This window comes from Sapajus apella, unplaced genomic scaffold (assembly GCF_009761245.1).
Source record: "Sapajus apella isolate SASKATOON/1434 unplaced genomic scaffold, GSC_monkey_1.0 scaffold98, whole genome shotgun sequence".
NCBI classification, from domain to species: Eukaryota; Metazoa; Chordata; class Mammalia; order Primates; family Cebidae; genus Sapajus; species Sapajus apella.
This window is the reverse complement of record NW_022437038.1, coordinates 7,529,959-7,543,840: the sequence shown is the minus strand read 5'-3', so window position 1 is coordinate 7,543,840 and position 13,882 is coordinate 7,529,959. Positions and strand designations below refer to the sequence as shown.

At 39.1% G+C, this 13,882-nt stretch overlaps 1 non-coding gene across 1 annotated transcript; it reads right to left on the bottom strand.

Annotated features, from left to right (window-relative positions):
• Window positions 1-13,419: 13,419 nt before the first annotated feature.
• LOC116536170 lies at window positions 13,420-13,526 on the bottom strand. The gene has a single exon (XR_004262509.1). It is a non-coding gene; the product is annotated as a U6 spliceosomal RNA (small nuclear RNA).
• Between the last annotated feature and the right edge of the window lie 356 nt (window positions 13,527-13,882).

The window sequence follows — 13,882 nt, the reverse complement described above, 5'->3', positions numbered from 1 at the left end:
TGAGTTGATCTTCAATCTCTGATATGCTTTCTTATGCTTGGTCAATTCAGCTATTAAAACTTGTATATGCTTTGCAAAGTTCTCCTGTTGTGTCTTTCAACTCCATGAGTTATTTATATTCTTCTGTAAGCTGTTTATTCTTGTTAGCATTTCGTCAAACCTTTTTTCAAGGTTCTTAGTTTCTTTGCATTGGGATAGAACATGTTCTTTTAGCTCAGAGAAATTTGTTAGTATCCACCTTCTGAAGCCTGTTTCTGTCAATTCATCAGACTCATTCTCCATCCAGCTTTGTTCCCTTGCTGGTGAGGAGTTGTGATCCCTTGGAGGAAGAGAGGCATTCTGGTTTTGAGTGTTTTCATCCTTTTTGTGCTTGTTTCTTCCCATCTTTGTGGATTTATCTACCTGCAGTCTTTGTAGTTGGTGACTTTCGGATGAGTTCTCTGAGCGGATGTCCTTTTTGGTGATGATGAAGTTTTTTCTCTCTGTTTTTTAGTTTTCCTTCTAACAGTCAGGTCCCTCTGCTGTAGGACTGCTGGAGGTCCACTCCAGACCCTCCTTGCCTGGGGATCACCTGCAGCAGCTGCAGAACTGTAAGGGTTTCTGCCAGTTTCTTCTTCTGTTATCTTAGTTCCAGAAGGATATCCTCCAGATGTCAGCCTGAGCTCTCCATTATGAGGTGTCTCTTTGGATATACAGGGGTCAGGGAGCTGCTTGAAGAGACTGTCTGACCCATATAGGAGCTCAAGTGCTGAGCTGTGAGCTCCACTGTTCTGTTCAGAGCTGCTGGACAGGTACATTTAAGTCTGCTGCAGCAGAACTCATAACAACTTTTTTTCCCAGGTGCTCTGCCCTCTGAAGGTGGGGCTTTATTTATAAGTTCCTGAAGTGCTTTTGCCTTTTTTTCAGAGATGCCCTGCCCAGCTAGGAGGTTGCCTAGTCACAGTCTTTCAGCAGAGGCATTGCTGAGCTGCTGTGGGCTCTGCCCAGCTGCTGTGTGAACTTCCTTACAGTTTTGTTTATAGAGGTATAGTTAGAACTCTCTCTGTAATGACAGTCTGCCTCAGTAATGGCAGACTGCCTCTGTATTGGCGGACTGCCTCAGTAATGGCAGACTGCCTTGGTAGTGGTGGACTGCCTCAGTAATGGCAGACACCCTTCCCCCCACAGAGCTGGACCATCCCAGGTCCAGCTGCACTTGCTGTGAAACTCTCAATACAGAGTGTTTCAGATTGCTGGTCTTCATGGAGTTGGGACCTGCTGAGCCAGATCACCTGTTTCCCTGTTTCAGCCCCCTTTTTTTCCAGTTGAATGGGCAGCTCTGTCTCCTAGGTGTACCAAGTGCCAGTTGAAATAGACACCCAGATTTGTGTGAGTTTTTGTGTGGAGACCTGCTGTGCTGGCAGAAACAGCTATGTGGAAACTCATGGCGCTTTTCAGCCCAAGAATCTCCTGGTCGGTGGGCAGCAGTAACTCATTTGGAAATCCAGTGATCACTCACCCTCTGTGTTGTTCTCACTGGGACCTGCACTCCAGAGCTGTTCCTATTCGGCCATCTTGGATCTGCCCCCTTATTTTAGTTTGTTGAAGAATCTTCAAACAGTTCTCCAGAGTGGTTGTACTAATTTACATTCCCACCAACAACATACAAAGGTCTTCTTTTCTCCACATTCTCACCAGTATTTGCTATTGCCTAACTTTTATTTTTATATAATTTTAGTTTTAATTTTTGTGAGTTCATAGTAGGTATATATATTTACAGGGTACATGAGATGTTTTGATACAGGGATGCAATGTGGAATAAGAACGTCATGGAGAATGGGGTATCCACTCCCTCAAGCATTTATCCTTTGAGTTACAAACAATCCTATTATACTCTGTCAGTTATTTTAAAATGTAAAAATAAGTTATTATCGAGTATAGTCACCCTGTTATGCTATCAAATAGATCTTATTCATTCTTTCTAACTATGTGTTTTGTACCCATTAAGCATCAGCACTTCCTTGTCAGTTCCCAACTACCTTTCCCAGCCTCTGGTAACCATCCTTCTACTCTCTATGTCCATGAGTTCAATTCTTTTAATTTTTAGAGCCCACAAATAAATGAGAACACAATGGGAGAAAATGTGATTTTTTTTTTTTGAAACAGAGTCTTGCTTTGTTGCCCAGGCTAGAGCACAGTGGAACAGTCTCAGCTCACTGCAACCTCTGCCTCCAGGGTTCAGGTGATTCTCCTGTCTCAGCCTCCCAAGTAGCTGAAATTACAGGTACCCACCCCCATGCCTGGCTAATTTTTTTTTTATTATTATTATTTAGTAGATACGACGTTTCACCCTCTTGGCCAGGCTGGTCTCAAACTCCTGACCTCAAGTGATCTGCCCCCCTTGACCTCCCAAAGTGTTGGGATTACAAGCATGAGCCACCACGCCCAGCATCATTTAGTTGGATTTTTTAAAAATGATTGGTTTAGTTACTGAGCCCAGCCATGTCTTTCTGTGCCTGGTTTATTTTGCTTAATATAATGATTTCTAGTTCCAATCATATTGTTGCAAATGACAGAATCTCATTAATTTTTATGGTTTAGTACTCCGTAGTGTATATGTACCACATTTTCTTTATCCATTCATCTGTTGTTGAACACTTAGTTTGCTTCCAAAATGTTAGCTATTGTAAAGAGTGCTGCAAGAAACATAGGAGTGCAGATATCTCTTCAATATACTACTTTCCTTTCTTTGGGATATATACCCCACAATGGGATTACTGGATCATATGGGAGCTCTATTTTTAGATATTTTTTAGATTTCCAAACTATTCTCCTTATTGGTTATACTAATTTACATCCCAACCAACAGTGTATGAGGATTCCCTTTCCTCCACATACTTGCCAGCATTTGTTATTGCCTGTCTTTTGGATCTAAGCCATTTAGCCATTTAACTGGAGTATGATGTTATCTCATTGTAGTTTTGATTTGCATTTTTCTGATGATCACTGATGTTCATCACCTTTTTATATGCCTGTTTGCCATTTGTATGTCTTCTTTTGAGAAATGTCTATTTAAGTATTTTTCCCATTTTTTGATCAGATTACTAGATTTTTTCTTATAGAGTTGTTTGAGTTCCTTATGTATTCTGGTTATTAATCCTTTGTCAGATGGTTAGTTTGCAAATATTTTCTCCCCTTCTGTGGGTTGTCTCATTAATTTGTTGGTTGGCTCCCTTGTCGTATAGAAGATTTTTAACTTGATGTGATCCCATTTGTTCATTTTTGCTTTGGTTGCAGTGCTTATGGGGTATTACCCAATATTTTTTTGCTCAGACTAATGTCCTGGAGAGTTTCGCTGCTTTCTTGTAGTAGTTTCATATTTTGAGGTCTAGATTTAAGTCTTCAATCCATTTTGATTTGATTTTTTATATAGCAAGAGACAGAGGTCTAGTTTCATTCTTCTGCATATGAATCCAGTATTCCCAGTACTATTTATTGAAGAGACTGTATTTTCCCCCAGTGTATGTTCTTGCCATTTTTTGCCAAAAATGTGTTCAATGTAGGTGTGTGGATTCGTTTCTGGGTTCTCTATTCTGTTCCATTGGTCTATGTGTATCTTTTAATGCCAGTACCATGTTGTTTTGGTTACTGTAGCTCTGCAGTATAGTTTGAAGGCAGGTAATGTGATTCCTCCAGCTTTGTTCTTTTTGCTTAGGAAAGCTTTGGCTATGTGGGTTCTTTTGTGGTTCTATATAAAATTTAGGATTTTTTTTCAATATTGACTCTTCCAATCTATGAATATGGAATATCTTTCATTTTTTATGTCTTCTTCAATTTCTTTCGTCAGCGTTTTATAGGTTTTCTTGTAGAGACTTTTCACTTCTTTAGTTATGTTAATTACTAAGTATTTAATTGTATGTGTGGCTATTGTAAATGGGATTAATTTTATTTCTTTTGCAGGTTATTTGCTATTGGCATATAGAAATGCTACTTATTTTAATATGTTGATTTTGTATCCTGCAATTTCACTGAATTTGTTTATCAGTTCTAACAATTTTTTGGTGGCACCTTTAGGTTTTCCTAAATATAAGACCATATCATCTGCAAACAAGAATAATTTGATATATTTTCCAGTTTGGATGCCCTTTATTTCTTTCTCTTGTCTGATGCTCTAGCAAGGACTTTCTGTACTATGTTGAATAACAGTGGAGAAAATGGGCATCCTTGTCTTGTTACAGATCTCAGAGCAAAGGCTTTCAATTTTTTTCCCATTCAATATGGTACTAGCTGTGGGTCTGCTGTATATGGCTTTTATTATGTTGAGGTACGTTCCTTCTAGCCCCAGTTTTTTGGGTTTTTTCATTCAGGAAGGGATGTTGAAATTTGCCAAATGCTTTTTCATCATCAATAGAAATGATCAAATGGTTTTTATCCTTCATCCTGTGGATATGATGTATCACATTGATTGATTCACATATGTTTAATCATCCTTGCAACTGCAGGGTAGATCCTACTTGGTTATGACGAATGATATTTCTAATGCATTGCTAAATTTAGTTTGCTAGTATTTTGTTGAGGATTTTTTGGCATTGCTATTCATCGGAGATATTGGCCTGAAGTTTTCTTTTTTTTTTTTTTTTTTTTTTTTAATGTATCCTTGTCTGCTTTTGGTATCACCATAATACTGGCCTCATAGAATGAGTTTGAAGGTATTCCCTCCTTTTCTGTTTTTTGGAATAGTTTGAATAGGATTGGTATTAGTTCTTTTTTAAATATTTGGTAGAAATGTGCTGTGAAAGCATTGGGTCCTGGTCTTTCTTTACCATGAGATTGTTTTATTGTGGCTTCGATCTCATTACTTATTAAAATTGGTCTGCTTAAGTTTTGAATTTCTTTCTCTTTCAATCTTGGTAGATTGTGTATGTCTAGCAATTTGCCCATTTCTTCTAGATTTTCCAATTTACTGGCATGTTGTTGCTCATAGTAGGCACTAATGATCTTTTGAATTTTTGCAGTATGAGCTGTAATGTCTCCTTTTTCATTTCTGACTTTATTTATCTGAATTTTCTCTTTTCTTCTTGGCCAATCTGGCTAGAAGTTTGTCAATTTTAACTTTTCAAAAACTTTATTTTTGTTTCATAGATGTTTTGTGTTGTTTTCTTCATTTCAAATTCATTTATTTTTGCTCTGATGTTTATTATTTCTTTTTTTCTACTAATTTTAGGTTTGGTTTGCTCTTTCTTTTCTAGTTCTTTAAGATGCATCTTTAGGTTGTTTATTTGAAGTTTTTTTCTTTTTTGATTTAGGCACTTAGAGCTATAAAATTCCCTCTTGGTACTGCTTTTGCTCTATCCCAGAGGTTATGGTATGTTGTGTTGTCATTATCATTTGTTTCAAAAAGCTTTTTCAATTTCCTTCTTAGTTTCTCCATTGACTCACTGGTCATTCAGAAGAATATTGTTTAATTTTCATGTGTTTGTATAGTTTCCAAAATTCTTCCTTTTATTAATTTCTAGTTTTATTCCATTGTGGTCAAAGAAGATGCTCCATTATTATAGTATTCTGTGTTTTCCCGTGTACTTGCTATTACCAGTGAAGTTTGTACCTTCAAATGATTTCTTATTGCTCATTAACACCCTTTTCTTTCAGACTGAAGAACTCTCTTTAGTATTTCTTGTAAGACAAGTCTGGTACTGATGAAATCCTTTCCCTTTTTTTTGTTTTTTAGTCTGAGAAAGTCTTTATTTCTTCTTTGTGTTTGAAGGATATTTTCACTGGATATGCTATTCTAGGGTATTTCCTTCAGCACTAAATATGCCATGCCACTCTCTCCTGGCCTGTTCAGTTTCCACTGAAAAGTCTGCTGCCAGATGTATTGGAGCTCCATTGTATGTTGTTTCTTTTCTTTTTTTTCTGAGATGGAGTCTCACTCTTGTTGCCCAGGCTGGAGTGCAATGGTGCAATCTCGGCTCAGCTCCCTGCAACCTCCACCTCTCAGGCTCAGGCAATTCTGCCTTAGCCTCCCAAATAGCTGGGATTAAAGGCGCCTGCCACCATGCCCAGCTAATTTTTGTATTTTTAGTAGAGATGGGATTTGACCACATTGGCCAGGCTGGTCTCAAACTCTTTACCTCACATGATCTGCCCACCTCGACCTCCCAATGTGCTGGAATTACAGGCATAAGCCACTGTACTAGGCCTGTTTTTTCTTGTCTCTTGCTGCTTTTAGGATCTTTTCTTTATTCTTGACCTTGGGTATTTGATTACTAAATGCCATGAGGTAGTCTTCTTTGAGCTAGACCCGCTTGGTGATCTATAACCTACTTATACTTGGATATTGATATCTTTCTCTAGGTTTGGGAAATTCTTTATTATTAGCCTTTTGAATAAACTTTCTACTTCTCTTTCTCTACTTCCTCTTTAAGGCCACTAACTCTTAGATTTGCCCTTTTGAGGCTATTCTCCAGATTCTGTAGTCATGCTTCATTGTTTTTATTCTTTTTTCTTTCATCTCCTTTACTTATTTTCAAATAGCTTGTCTTCAGGCTTACTAATTCTTTCTTACGCTTGATCAATTCTGCCATTAAAATACTCGGATGCATTATTCAGGATGCATATTAAGTCATTCTTGCATTGCTATAACGAAATATCTGATTCTGGGGAATTTATAAAGAAAAGAGGTTTAATTGGCTCATGGTTCACCAGGCTTTACAGGAAGCATGGTGCTGACATATGCTTCTGGGGAGGCCTCAGGAAGCAAGTTTGCAATCATGGGAGAAGGTGAAGTGGGAGCAAGCGCTTCACATGGTGAAAGCAGGAGCAAGAGAGAGAATGGGCTAGGAGGTGCCACACACTTTTAAACCAACAGATCTTGTGTGAACTCAGAGGGAGAGCTCACTTATCACCAAGGGGATGGCCCAAGCCATTCATGAGGGATCCATCCCCATGATCCAAACACCTCCCACTAGATTCCACCTCCAATAGAGGGGATTACAATTCAGCATGAGATTTGGGTAGTGACAAATATCCAAACTATATCAGTATGTCAGTTGCAGTTTTCAACCCAAGAATTTCTGCTTAACGTTTTTTAAGTATTTCAATCCATTTGTTAAGTTGATCTGATAGAATTCTGAATTCCTTCTTTGTTATCCTGACTTTTATTGAATTTCCTCAAAACAGCTATTTTGAATTCTCTGTCTGAAAGGTCAAATATCTCTGTTTCTCCAGGATTGATCCGTGGTGCCTTATTTAGTTCATTTGTTTGTGTGGATGGTCTTGATGCCTGTAAATGTTTATGTTCCAGCATTGAAGAGTTAGGTATTTATTGTAGTCTTTCCAATCTGGGCTTGTTTGTACCCATCCTTCTTGGTAAGGTTTTCCAGGAATTTAAAATGACATGGATGGTATGGTCTGAGCCATATCTGCTTTAGGAGGCACCCCAATCTTAGGAACACTGGGGTTCATGCAGACTCTTAGAGGTGCCACCTTCATAGTTTTGGATAAGATCCAGAAGAATTCTCTCCATGTCCAGGCAGAGACTCTAGTTCTCTTCCCTTACATTCTCCCAAATAAACGGTATCTCTCGCTCTCTCTCTCTCTCTCTCTCTCTCTCTCTCTCTCTCTCTTCTTTCTCTCTCTCTGAGCTGCCTGGAGCTGGGTGTGAAGTGACATGAGCACCTTTGCAGCCACCACCATTAGGACTGTGCTGGGTAACACCTAAATCCAACACAGCACTGGATCTTGCCCAAGGCCTACTGTAACCATTACCTGGCTACTGCCTATGTTCACTTAAGGCCCTAAGGCTATATAGCAGGTGGTGGAGCCAGCCAGGATTGTAACTTTCCCTTCAGGGTGTCAAGTTCTACCAGGCCCTGGGCAGATCCAGAGATACCATCCAGGAGTAGGAACTGAAGTCAAAAATCTTAGAGACCTACCTGGTATTCCATTGTACTGCAGCTGAGCTAGCACTCGAACCATGAGACACAGTCTTTCTCTCTTTTCCCTCTCCTTTCCACATGCAGAGGAGCTGCACTCCATGACCACCTCCACTACAGGCCTGTGGTGGCTACAGTCAGAAAACTGTCAATGTTTTCTTAAGGCCCAAAGTCTCTTCAGTCAGCTTGTGGTGAATGCCACCTGGCCTGGGGCTCACCCTTCAGAGAAGTGGGCTCCCCTTTGGCCAGGGGCAAGTCCAGAAATGGTGTCAAAGAGCCAAGGCCTGGAACTGGGGACCCCAAGCACCTTGGGGGTGCTCCGCCCCCCGTTGTGGTCGAGCTTGGACCTAAGGTGCAAAGGAAAGTCCCCTTTACTTTTTCCTCCACTTTTCTCAAAAAGAACGTGTCTTTCCCCAAAGCCACCACAGCTGGTAATGTGCTGAGTCTCACCTGAAGCCAGGAAGTCTCAGAGGCTCATATAAGGCCCATAGCGTTCTATCTGGGTATTGTTGCTGGTTATTCAGAGCCCGAGGGCTCTTCAAACAGTGGTTAATGGGTCCTGCCAGGACAAGATCCTTCCCTTCAAGGCAGCAGGTTCCCTTCTGGCCCAGGCTGTGTCTAAAAATGTCATCTGGGAGCTAGAGCCTCATGACTCTGCCTGGTACCCTATCCTGCTGTGGCTGAGATGGTATCCAAGATGCAACACAAAGTCCTCTTTACTCTTTCCTCTCCCCTCCTGAAGTAGAATGAAGAGGTCTTTTTTGGAGTCATGAGCTGTGCAGCCTGGGATTGGGGGAGGGGTGGCACAAGTACTCCCTTAGTTGCCCTGGCTGATGTCTCAGCAGGTCACATGTCCCCCAAGTCTTCTGGCTCTGAGCCCAGTTCAGCACTATGACTTACCTAGATAGTAGCAGTCATTGTGGCATAGACTGCCTTTCAACTTCACTTAGGGCCCCAAAACAGTTTAGCCTGCAGTGACAGGGCTTGCCAGAACTCAAGTTCCAACCACTGGGAAGGGCAATTCCCCTCTGGCTAGGGCTGGTTTAAATGCTCTCTCCTAGGTGGACATCAGCTGAGTTCAGTGTGGTTTTGCTTTCTGCTGTGACAGTGCAACACTGAGTTCAACACAATGTGTCACAATTCCTGTGTTCTCCCTCTCCCAGGTGCATGGATTCTCTCTCTGTGCCACACAGCTGCTGCCATGGGATGAGGGAAGTATGCATGGTGGCTGTAATTTACAACTATCTTTCCTACCCTTTTCTGTGCCTCTTTCAATGATGCAAAGTAAAAACCAGGTATTGTGAGAGTTCGCATGATTTGGGTATTATGAAAGTGCTTTTTTGTGTAGATAGCTTTTAAATTGGTATCCTTGTAGAAAAGGATACCAATCTTTTTCTACCTATCTGTCTAGTTATATCTTCAGGGATGAGCTGCCTCAGCGTCTCCCATGCTTTTTTCCCATCCCTTCATACTGTTATAATTTCTGACTCTATGTTGATTTGTGACAGAAGAATAATGTAAACAAAAACAGGTGTCATGGAATCCCCTAAGAGCAAAATCACACAGTAGGAAACAGTGGAACACCAGGGCCCTGAGTCAGGAATGACATTGGAGCCAACAGCAATCTGCAGTGTCTTTTACTGTCTGTGTGTCTGTAGATAAAGAACAATCTGGACATTTCTGCATAGTTTCAGAAAGTGTTTGAAAACACAGTCATACTTCACATAGGAAAATAGGACCATGATCCCTGCTAGCAGCCAGTCCCACCAGGGCTCTAAATTAAGACTGAACTCAGGGTAGCAAACGGGGGAGGAAAAGGATAAGGACAGAGATTCAAGAAAAAGATAATACAGTCAGCCCTCCATATCCACCAGTTCTGTGTCTATGGATTCAACCAACTGAGGATTAAATATATTCAGGAAAAAAAAGCAATAAAAAAAAAATACAGCCGGGCGCGGTGGCTCAAGCCTGTAATCCCAGCACTTTGGGAGGCCGAGGCGGGTGGATCACGAGGTCAAGAGATCGAGACCATCCTGGTCAACATGGTGAAACCCCATCTCTACTAAAAATACAAAAAATTAGCTGGGCATGGTGGTGCGTGCCTGTAATCCCAGCTACTGAGGAGGCTGAGGCAGGAGAATTGCCTGAACCCAGGAGGCGGAGGTTGCGGTGAGCTGAGATCGCGCCATTGCACTCCAGCCTGGGTAACATGAGTGAAACTCCATCTCAAAAAAAAAAAAAAAATACAATAATAAAAATAATACAAATTAAAAACCAATACAGTGTAACAACTATTTACATAGCATTTGTATTATATTAGGTATTACAAATAATCTAGAGAAAATTTAAACTATGTAAGAGGATGAGTCTAGGTTATATGCAAAAGCTGCACATTTTACTTTTTTATTAAATTTTTAAATCTGTATGTATCTGTGGAGTACGAATGTAGTTTTGTTACATAGCTATATTGCATAATGGTGAAGTCTTGGATTTTAGTGTATGCATCAGCAGAATAACGTACATTGTACCCATTAAGTAATTTCTCATCATCTACCTCCCTCAACTTCCCATCTTTCTGAGTTTTCATTGTCTATTATCACATGCTATGTCCGTGTGTAAACATTATTTAGTTCCCACTTATAAGTGAGAATGTGCGATATTTATCTTTTTGTACACCATTTTATATTGGAGACCTGAACATCCATGGATTTTGGTATCCACAGGGGAGGGAATGGAAGAATAGAGGAAGGGTGCCCTGAAACCAATTCTCCACAGATACTGAGGGGCAATTGCACTGGGTTTTGTCTGAGTGCCATGGCCTCTGCTAGTCCTATCCCATGAGGACAAAAAATCTTCACAAACCTCAAGAGGATTCCTGGTTCCCAGCTCCAGATAGCAGAATCCAGCCATGTCCTTAACAGCTTCCTCTCCATCCAGTAGCACTTGTTTTGCTTCTCCATCTTCAGCTCCCCTACCTTTCCCTCCTGCTTCAGAGAAAGCCTCGCTGATATGCTCCTGGACTTGCTTTTGCCTTTCTTTTTACCTACAACTTTGAACTTGAGTATTTAGATCTATTCTGGTTCCCATTTTCTTAGAGCCTCAGTTACTCAACCCAGTGACAAGGCAATAGGATACCAAGGCAGTTTAGTAGGTGCAACTACGTATAAAGAAGAAGAAATCAATTCCACATTAGTCACTTAAGGGACCTTTTTATATAGTAGAAAAAACTCTGTATAAACAGTCTCAGTTTCTCTTTAACTGGAAACTTCCAGGACATATGGCTAAGAAGAGTGGAGACTAGCTGTTACGCCTTCAGCCATCCATAACTTGATCAGTGTGTCTGTGTGTTGGAGGGGTGGAACAATATAAGAAGGGAAGTCACAAGAGGAGTAATAATAAGGTGATAAACATTTAAAGATTACTAACCAGAATCAGAAGCTAGAGTATTGAGATCACTATTCTGGGCTGATCCTTTCACTGTTCATGGTCTGGGCTTGGAGACAGCCACTCCACTTTCAGGGACTGCTATCAGTAAGTTGTTAAGGAGGTCCAAATCCAAGAAGTTCCAACCCCAGCCATGCTCGTACCAGTTCATTCATTCACAGGCATCAAGAAACGCCTACTGCAGGTCATACTGGGGCCTTAGCTCAGACTTGAACTCCAATTTAGGAGAGTGGAAGGTGAAGCCAGTGCTTCCAAAAGGAAGGAAATAACTTTTATTGAGCTTCAGATGAATGTCAGTTCATCAAGACACATTATTGTTTCTTAACCCTCAAGAAAATGATTGCTTTTCATATATTTTGACAACAGAGACTTAGTGAGCTCCTTAGGAAATGCAGTAGTAAAGCAAAACCTCCTTGCTCTTCTAGTTGGTTTTTAGTCACAGGAAAGCTATTGATTTTTATGTATTAATCCTAGAGCTGGCCACTTACTGAACTCCTTTGCTGTGTCTAGTGGCTTTCTAGTTCTTTTTCTTGGATCTTTACAGATATTAAATCATATCATCTACAAATAAAGATAAAATTTGCTCTCTTCTTTTCAATACTTACACCTCTTATTTCTTTCTCACATTTAATTGCATCTGGCTATTACTTCCAGAACTACTTTAAAACAGAGTGGCAATACTATTATTACCTTGTTCCTGATTTTGCTGAAAATGCTTCCACAGTATGTCCCCATAAATGAATCTAGCTTTGGACTTGAGATATATTTATCAATTTTATAAAGGCTTTAAAAAGCATCAGAATTAGGTGATAAATACTGGCACATTCCTTTTCTGTATTTATAAGAATTATCAAAAAGTTTTCCTCCTGTAACTATTTTTTATTGATTATAACAATAGATTTCTTAATATTACCACGTTTATATCACTTAAATAAACCCAACAAGAATAATTGTTTTTAATGTAATGTTGGATACTATCTGCTAATATTTTTATTTGAGATATTTGCATTGTTATTTCTAAGAAAGCCAAGTGTCCAATTTTGGAAGATTTATCAGGAAACCATATTTATAACTTCTTCTGTAGTTATTGCTAACTTTATAGAAGGGAATCTGGAAGCTTTATAAATTTCTTTATGTTCTTGAATAGCTTATATAACAGGAATTATCTGTTTTTTTAATGAACTGTTAGAGTTTTAATCTGGAAAGTGGCATGATAAAAGACTATTCTGGCAAGGACATGCAGAGGACAGAGACTGGAGACAGGAAAACAATCTGAAAGTTATTGTGGGACAAGTATGAAATGAATAAGGCCTGATGTAAGGACGAAGCTGTGGGATGCTGGAATTAGATGAGTGGTTATAGAAATGCAAGAAATTTCAATAAAAGAAGGAAGAAAATCTGGTAGCTGATAGGATTGCCAGATAAACTACAGGGTGCCAAATATTCCATGAGACATACGCTAAAAAATTATTTGATTTTCACTTGAAATTCAAATTTAACTGGTATTCTATATCTTTATTTACTAAATGGGGTAACAATAAATGAGTGACGGGGGAAGATTGTATGATCTCATGCACATTTTGATAGGTAAATTTTAGCCCTTTTTCTTAAACAACTCCAGTGATTGTGTAACTGAAAAAAATTACCATTTTGAATAATGAGAAATAAGCAGTGATGGAAAGAATGACCTTTAGTGTTCATGCATGATTTGTTTTATGAGGTTAGAAGTTTATGTCTGTTTTCTTTTAGAACAAGGACAATGGTAAGACCTTTTATGACATCATTGTGTTTATTAAGAAAAAAGTTTCTTCATTTATTCCTTTCTTCCTGTCTTTATCCACTGAGGTAATTAAAGGATGGAAGTGAGTAAAACATACTAACATAACTTAAAGAAGTTGAGATAATTTTTTCTGAGTGATTTGGTTACTCAGAGGAAGGGTTTCTTCTTAAAAGGGATATTTAATACTAAAATGTTGAAGGCATTTGTTCTCCTAACTTTGTGGCTCTTTGAAGAACGATAGAAATGTGAATGAATGGTACACTCTATATTCTTTTTTAAAAATAAAATATGGAATGCTTCATAAATTTGCATGTCATTCCTGCACAGGGGTCATGCTAATCTTCTCTGCATCATTCCAATTTTAGTATATGTGCTGCCAAAGCAAACACCACTCTATAGTCTTGACTGGAGTCATAGCATACTTTTTCAAAGACTGAAGATATGTTTTGAGCCACAGCTTATTTTTATAATGCTGATTAAATTTAAAACTAATTTATTTTATATTGAAAGGGGAAAATTACGAAATACTCTATATAGTACAATTGTCTTCTGAAATAAGGATGTGTGTTTGTAAAAGAAATATTTTATATTTATTAGTAGCAGCATCACATTGAAAATATTACTCGCAACTTCTAATTGATCTTTTATTTACTTGTAACTTCTATGTTACTCCTACCCAAGATAGAAATGTAAAGACTGCAATGAGTTTTTAATATTCAGTCTAAGTGTGTTAATTAATATTTAG